The sequence below is a fragment of the Microtus ochrogaster genome, chromosome 16, assembly GCF_000317375.1.
Source record: "Microtus ochrogaster isolate Prairie Vole_2 chromosome 16, MicOch1.0, whole genome shotgun sequence".
NCBI classification, from domain to species: Eukaryota; Metazoa; Chordata; class Mammalia; order Rodentia; family Cricetidae; genus Microtus; species Microtus ochrogaster.
The window spans coordinates 23,806,141-23,814,402 of record NC_022018.1 but is presented as its reverse complement, the minus strand read 5'-3'; the positions used below and the strand labels follow the sequence as shown (position 1 = coordinate 23,814,402).

Below are 8,262 nucleotides of genomic sequence, written 5' to 3'. Positions count from 1 at the left end.
AAAAATCAGACAACATATAAACTAGTTAGGCACTCGAAAAACCCTCCCAAAGCAACTCCCAGAAACCAGACAGTATTCTAGGCTCAGTCAACAAAACTATGAACAAAACACTACCCCTTGCAAAGCTTACATTATAATAATTCTAGTACCTTCCTTTCTTAATTCACAGTTCATTAGTTCTACTACGTATTGGCCAGGGCAGATTCCTAGGTAACGTTTTCTTATTCTAGATGAAGAAATAACTCCAGTTAATACTACAGTCATTATTCATTGAGACATATCTCACCCTTGTGGTTACATAATTCTTGAACTTTATGAACAATACTCTAGAGTAACGTATACCTATAAAACACACAATACTAAATTTCCACAGCCTGTAATCTTTTCCCAGCACGAGAAAAGTCCAGTAAATCTGTCACTGCTACAGTGAAAAGGGAATTGTTTATTCTGCTCACTAAGTCAACAAAATGTTTCCCACTAATGAGATCAAAGAATGAGTTGGGCTTAAGAATAAAACGGTTGGTTCTCAGTTTGTTTACATGTGTATGTTAATGATGCATAAGATAAGGATAAGGTCAAATTTCCTTTCCTCGGGTAGAATTTAAGTTAGGTTTCCAGGAGGGCTTATCAAATTCTAGTGACTTTGTTTACACCGGTCAACAGGCATTTCAGAAAGCAAGTGTCATTTCTAAATCTTCCTTATTTCTAACAGGTACAGAGAGGTAGGGGCTTTCAAGGGCAGCTAATAATGTTATATTTGCCATAAGCACTTGGTATGCCTATCATAACAGAACTGTACATAGTGGCTACGCTCCACAAATGAAAGCTAAAATGAAGAACACAGTATCTTTTCTTTTCAGAAGTCTGATAGCATTCAAAATGTCCATTAAAACTGCAGGTTGCCGTATAGTGAGCACTAAAGCAGACACCATGATGGAAGTGATTTAAATGTAGACATAATTCTAAGACCTACACCAAGGAATTTGTGATCAGATAAATTCTAAACTCTATAATACATTTATCTGCTCTTTCAATAAATACTAATTCAACTCTACAATATACAAAAACTGTCCAACTAGCTTAGGACACAAAAAGACAAATTTGATTCCAGCCATCCTAAAACAGAATAAGTTCAGAAGAAAAGTGCCAGTAGAAACTGAGTGGCAAAAGAGAAAAGTCTAGGTACTGCATTCAGTAAAAATAGGGAAACTTAGAAGCTAAAGGATGAAACCACACGGATCTGTAGGTAGTGTGTACGAAATTCGAAGTCGGCAAGATGACAGTCGACATAAGGCCTCTCAAGAAAACCACTGCAACAACAAGTCCACTGGGCCTCCCTGACCTGTGTGTGCAAAGCCAGAACTAAGTTTTCTAGGCTGACAAACACCCAGGAATACCATGGGATCCTGTGCGAAAGATGCCCTGGTGAACTAAATATAAAGTTGATGTGTACACTAATAGTCCTGATACATTTTTGGTCTCATAAAATAAGGAAGATGAAACACAATATTGAAGTCCTATTTGTAACTTGTGTTATTTATAACTTAAAACTAACCCTAATTAAATGAGAAGCTAAGATTCTAATTTCCTTAGCATAGCAGGATCAACAAATCAACTATCATAGTAAATGAGATATGAACTAAAACAAATCTAAAATGTTCTATTAAAGGGGCATGGCACAGATTCAACTGACCCCTGGGGACAAAAAAAAAAAAAAAAGTCAATGTGACTGTGAATGGTGATGTAGTCAAATGCAACCATAAGTCTGAGAGTGTAGATAATGTTCTTTTGGCAATCCTCACTAATGACAATTAACCTTGGAGAGAAGGTTTTTGTTATTAGTCAGAAAAATAAATCCCAGGTAAGCCTGGGGAACAAGCTTGGGACTCAAACTGATACTAAAACGCTAGCCATCAACAAAATATGATGTACATTGTTAAGGAGTCATATTCAATGTCTTTAAAAAGGAATTTCTTTAAAAAAATATTCTTTGAATATGTACCATAAAATGCTGTTTTGAAAACTGCCCTACTACTCCACAATCACACCCATCTACATAATCCCTATTTTCCAAAAACTAAACACCTAGCTGAGTACAACTTCATGGGCTGGGAAGATCACTCAGGGAGTTAAAAAAAACAGTGCTTGTCAGGCAAGCGAGAAGATGAAGTCAGGGTCCTCAGAACCCATGTAAACTTCAGGTGGGCATGGCAAAGCATCCCTGAACACGGGTTAGCTAGACACTCTGCTTCAGTTGAGACACTGCCTCAGTGTGTAAAGTAGAGAGGAATGAAAGACTCGTCCTGATACTGGCCTTGGGTCTTCACATATGTGTGCCTAGACACACGAGACTATGGGGACATACAGGCATGTACACCATACACACAAAACACGTGCAAGAAAAGGAAAGATAAAGAAGGACCTGCTTTTCTACGAAGGTTGACCAAAAACATCTGTCTCACTAGAAGACAAAGAACTGGCCAAATGTAGTAATTGGAGTGGCTGGGGTGCTGGGGACGAAATCAACAGATTGATATATGACACTCCCACATCAGGGCAAACAGTATACGCTACGTATAGTTTTAAGATATTAAAAATACCAAGGACAGCAGGGCGGTGGTGGCACACGCCTTTAATCCCAGCACTTGGGAGGCAGAGGCAGGCGGATCTCTGTGAGTTCGAGACCAGCCTGGTCTACAAGAGCTAGTTCCAGGACAGGCTCCAAAACCACAGAGAAACCCTGTCTCGAAAAACAAAAAAAAAAAAAAAAAAAAAAAAAAAAAAAAAAAAAAAAAAAAAAAAAAAAAAAAAATACCAAGGACATAAACAAATGTTTGTTAAGTAACCACTAAAGCTAAGGAACAATGCAGAAGGCTGAAGTCTGGCATGCACGTGTGCCCACATTTGAGCATGTGCCCACACCTCCTGCACATGTGCTAACACCCACACATCAAGTAACAATAAACAATAATAAAACAATATATCAAAATTAGGTAAACACTGAGACTAGAAAAATTTATAAGCCCAAATTGAAACCAAACAAAGAAGAAAAATGGAAATGTCATTTTAAAAAAAAAATCAAAGCAAATCTAAAAAAGAATTATAAAAATAAACTGCCCTGGTAAGACAAATTTCTAAAACTAATCTCCTCACCTATTAAATGTTTTTCTTTTGTGACTTAGTTTTTAAAATTTTTATTTCACCTTGTCGTATCTTGCTACACCTACACTAATAAATTAAACTGTTTGAAACCCGAAGTAAAACCAGGGCAAAGAGTATCTAGAGCAAATGGATGTGCAAATACGACATTCATGCCATAACTGAACATGATTCTGCCACCCTAGTAACACGGCTAACTGTAAACTTGAAATAGCTTTAATTTGATAGTCCACCACAACACTCTAGCGTTGTACTATTGTTCACTTGTGGATATAGTGGAAAGAAAATTCGGGGGCGGGAGGGCGGGTGCAACTTCTGCTACACTCCTACCAAGGTCAGGAAGACACAAGAGGTGCAATGTGGACCTCTGTAACAAGATAACTAAGTCATTGCTTTAGAGCCAAAACCACTTAGGCAGACACAAGCTCCAGAGTCCATCTGGATCTTACTACAAGCAAATGAAACAACCCAAATACTTCCTAGACATTTTATCTTGGGGTTGATCGCTCATGAAGGTTTGTGAGAAGTAGGGCATTTTTAAATAAGGTAGTCTAAACTGATGAAAATTGAATTATGATGAAATTAACAATCATTATGTCTGTGAGGAAATCGAAGGGTATTTTGTTTAGCATCTAATCCAAGTTTTACAGCTATAGAAACTAACATGTAGTCCAAGTATTCCAAAAGCAGACACCGAGGTGGACAGTCCTTTCCAGGTCTTGTGTGGCCGTGAGGATCAAGCAGAATGACTCACTTTCTCTGATTATGAAACAAAAGCAAGCCACTTCAGACGATGAGAGAATGGTGCAGGAGCTTCTCTCCACACCAATGATGACAGCAGCACACAGCCACAAGCTGGCAGGCAAGCATCCTCGTGGAGCTGCCACACCAGTCTCCCTGACTCTATTTCCGTGTACACTTTTTTCTCGTCCTCAAAGTATCCTACTTTCACAAAGCAATATTTTTTAAAACTAAGCCATGAGGTAGGAGCCTGTAAATGAGACTAGTCAGTTGAGAGTCGTCTCTGACTAATCCCCACGCCCTCCAGGCCCTGGATGCTGGATGTGCTACAGGGCAGATGCTCTCCGATTGAGATTCTTATGTTGACTCTGAAAACGGCAGAAACCTTTTAGAGGGGAACACACTTCTCTAATATATAATTAGATCACATCTGTAAATAAAAAAGCGCTTTTCACAAATGACACTGAAGGAACAAACTCTAAGTCTGTGGCAATTAGTCTGAATTGCACTAGTTACAAAATGGGAGTGGGTAAAGTAGAATTCAACTCAAAATCCAGAAAATGTCTCATTCTCTCTACCTAAAGTAGCAATTCTCAGTCTCAGTATTCTAAATTATTTTGCTGACTTCTGAACTTTCTTAACATTCCTCAATTTTTCACCAAAATAATCATCGGCTTTCTTCCCCCATATTTACCGGCTACAAACTGTCACAATAATTTGACGAGGTAGCAAAGATAGGCAGTGCAAAATGCCTGCCTGACACTAGAGCCCCAGACTGGATCTGCTGGTTCCCACACAATGCTTAAAGATCATCAGTCAAATTACACCCAACACTAGCCTGACATTTCTCCTTACTGACTTGTTTAACCAGACCAGCTGTCCTCACTGAGGGTTACCTGCGTAAGGAAACACTGTTAAGGGAGGCATAGAGGGCTGGAGAGATGGCTCCATGATTAGGAACACTTGCTGCTCTTCCAGAGGACCCAGGTTTGATTCTCAGCCCCCACGTGATGGCTCACAACCAATCATAACTCCAGTTCCAGGGGATCTGACACCCTCTTCTGAGCCCAGAAGGCAACAGGCACACACGTGAAACACATATATAAATGCAGGCAAAACACTCATACACATAAAATAATAAATCTTAAAAATATGTTAATGGGAAGAAGTGTAATGGATTCTTCTCACCAGAAACAAGCACAGCCCACAGCTGTACAGTAATTTAAAGTAAGAAGCAGCCAGCACCAAGGCTCAGGACCCAAACTCTAGAAGTTTGACAAAGAATGGTTCTTGAATACCTCTGTGCGAACTCACTGCTTCTTTAACTAAGGGCACCTGTTCTTGCAATTAGGGCCGTGTAGTTCCCTTAGAAGTTAATTTACACTGTCATCAGTATAATTTCCTTTTCCATTTTGACTTACAGCTTAACGGCCTGTGGAGAGTACAAACTAGGAGACCATGCTTACAATTTCTCTTATAAAATTACAACAAACTGGAAAGTCTTTTGTTAAAGTGTGGTCTTCGGGAGAAAAGCAATGAGATACTGTTCAGCCTGTGACAGTTTACTGATTACTAAGATAACCTAAAGAAAGGGGAAAACGTTTAAACTCCACCCTAGTCCCCCCTCCAACCCCCAACCCAAAACTTCCCAGAGATTCAAGACAGGAAGAAACTGGTCAGAGGTGAGGTGATTTCAAACGTCCTTTTCAAACTTTTCTAAGCTATGAAACATTAACTGTCTCACAGATCTAATGTGAGAGCGAGGGGGAGGGGGAGGGGGAGGAGGAGGAGGAGGACGAGGAGAAGGAGAAGGAGAAGAAGAAGAAGAAGAAGAAGAAGAAGAAGAAGAAGAAGAAGAAGAAGAAGAAGAAGAAAAGGAGGAGAAAGAAGGGAAAAAAAAGGAAGCTGATCTACGACTGAATTCTCCCAGCAAGGATACTTAGAACAGTGTCCCTACTATTTCCATTATTATTGCCATAGTTCCTAAAGACCGGGTATTGGCCCAATTCACCGAGCCTTTCCAATCCATAAAGCACAAAGCATATTAAAGTTTTCTAAAAACTCCTATGAGGTAGGGGAGATGAATGAGGAGAATCTAGCAACGCACGCTTTATTCGAAAATGTGGTGTCGGCTAACACCTTGTAAACTCACTTTAAAAATAAAAAGTATCTGCTGATTAAACAGAGAGTGGCTAGGTAGTACCCAGAGATACCCAATGTTCAACTTATATGAACGCCCCACCAGGCAATCAGACTTCTCTCGTCTGCTGGCATTAAAACACCTGCGGACTGCCGCGCTCCCGGCGTTCCAAACTGGCGTGCAAAACTTTGCTAGGGTGCACAGATTTCCAGGCTTTTCAGATCCTCCCTCGCGCCCATCCTCCCGGAGGCTGCTCCCAACAAAGTTCTTGTGGCATCCAGACAGTCGTTTCAGAGAACGAAGTTTGCCTGGGTCCTGCCCACTCGCGCTCCCGCTGGACGCAACTGAAACTTGTGAGGGAGACACGTCTCCCCGGAGACCGAAACTTGCACGGAGGGGGGTGGGGGGTGAGGATGGCGGCCAGAGGGTTCCGCCTCCCCGGGGGGCTGCACGCCGCGCTGGGCCCTTCCCGGCCCCCGGCCCGCGCCCGCCCGCCAGCACCGCCAATCGCACCGCAGACCCCCGAGGCGCGTGGCACGGCGCGCGGGCTCCCGGTGAGCCCGTTCGGTCCAGGCCGCACCGCCGCCGCGTGCCCGCTGCCCGGGGCCGGGAATGGCGGCGTCCGGCTGCCCGGGGCCAATTCCGTCCCTGCCCCCTCGCCCTCGACCCCGCCAGCCCATCTAGCAGCGACGCGGGAGAAAAGGAAGTTACCTCAGGGCGGTCCCGGCGGCGGTCAGTCGTGGGAGGCCGAGCGGGTCCAGCGCGGTGGCGGCGGCTACCGCAGTGCCCTCCGCCCCATTGTTTCCCTTCCAGGAGGCTCCCGGCAAAGCCGAGCCCGGGAACCAGGAAGTTCCCTGGCGCGACACCTCCTGCCGCCGCCGCTATGGAAACGGCCCCCGCCTTCCCCAGGGCGGCTCGCCCGGGACCCCGCCTCCACGCCGCCGGCCCCGCCCGCCTCACCGGCCGCCAACAGTCGCCGCCGCGGCCGCGGCAAGCGCCGCCATCTTGGCGCGGCCAAGCTGCCCCTTCCTTCCCGGCGGCACGTGCGCTGCTCCCACGCTCCCGCCGGGCGCGCTCCCGCCGCCGGGCTTCACGCCGAGGCCGAGCTCCCAGCCCCTCTGTAGGATGCGGGTTCTGCGGACCGGGCAGCGCGCCGGGATTGCTGCAGAGCTACCGATGGCAGTGGACCAGTGCGGTGTCGGACACCTGGGAGCGGCCCACCGAGCAGGGGCACCTTTTGCATCTGGAGCCCAACTGCTTCCCAGCCTTGAGACCTTGCCCACTGCACTTGGTTTCCTCTTGGACTCAGTGTCTTCATCCGTGAAGTGGGATGGTCATCGTACCTGCTTCGTGGAGTTGGTCCCTGCATAAGCGAATGCTTGCTTGGTAGTTTGTGCATAATAATAATCTGTCAATAGAGCTGTTACTGACACGAGGTCACGCCGTCAGTTTTCACGCATTTCTGCCAAGTGTTCAGAGCAGCACAACTAAGTAGGCTACCGTGTGCAAACCTTTGCTACTTAAAACGTGTTCGGTGTTAATTTCTGTCCCATCTTTCTCTAGGTCAGCTCTCTTTTTTGTGTCGTAGGAATTTTCGAGAGCTTTCCTCTCCACGGTCTTCCATTAAAAGCTGCTGTGAAAAGGGAATGATGTAAACTTCCCAACACTATAATTTGCTGACAGTCAAATGATTTATTCAAAGGGAGCTACAAAAGTTTGGGTGCGCGAATAACTAAAAAGGCTTCTGTGCTCGTTTCCAGGAACTGGAGTTACTAAAGCTGGCAACTCTGCAGTCTCTACTCCCTCTTTCCCTAGCTGGTGAAACTTGACACTTACGACTGCATGCTGAGTGTGTGCCCTTAGGGACCGACTGGATGGAAGGGGAGGCTCAGTGGCTGTCCCTTCCTCAGCATGCATTCTTAACACCTGTGAATAGATTGGGTCTTGGAGGGCCTCTAAGGCCCTTCTGTCTCTCAAATGCTGTCATATTAACCCCTTTACAAGTGTTGGGAAGACGGAGGCTGTGAGTGGAACCCAGGGCCTTTTGCACGTGCACACACACACACACACACACATTTCCGTTGAGCTACATTCCCAGTTTAAAGACAATAAGATTAATAAAAATGTATTCTTTCATTCTGGTCTTCATGTAAACCAGGTTTGCAAGTACTACTTTGGTTGTTTTTGTTGTTTATTCTGGTATGTACAAAATGGCACAACTG

The 8,262-nt window shown here is 44.7% G+C and overlaps 1 protein-coding gene across 1 annotated transcript in view; it reads right to left on the bottom strand.

Moving 5' to 3' along the window:
• The window catches only part of Usp6nl (USP6 N-terminal like), a 127,859-nt gene extending 120,931 nt beyond the window's left edge, over positions 1-6,928 (bottom strand). The window contains exon 1 of the mRNA XM_013349059.2: positions 6,752-6,928. The gene's annotated coding sequence lies outside the window, so the exon portion shown is untranslated. The remainder of the gene's footprint in view (positions 1-6,751) is intronic.
• Between the last annotated feature and the right edge of the window lie 1,334 nt (positions 6,929-8,262).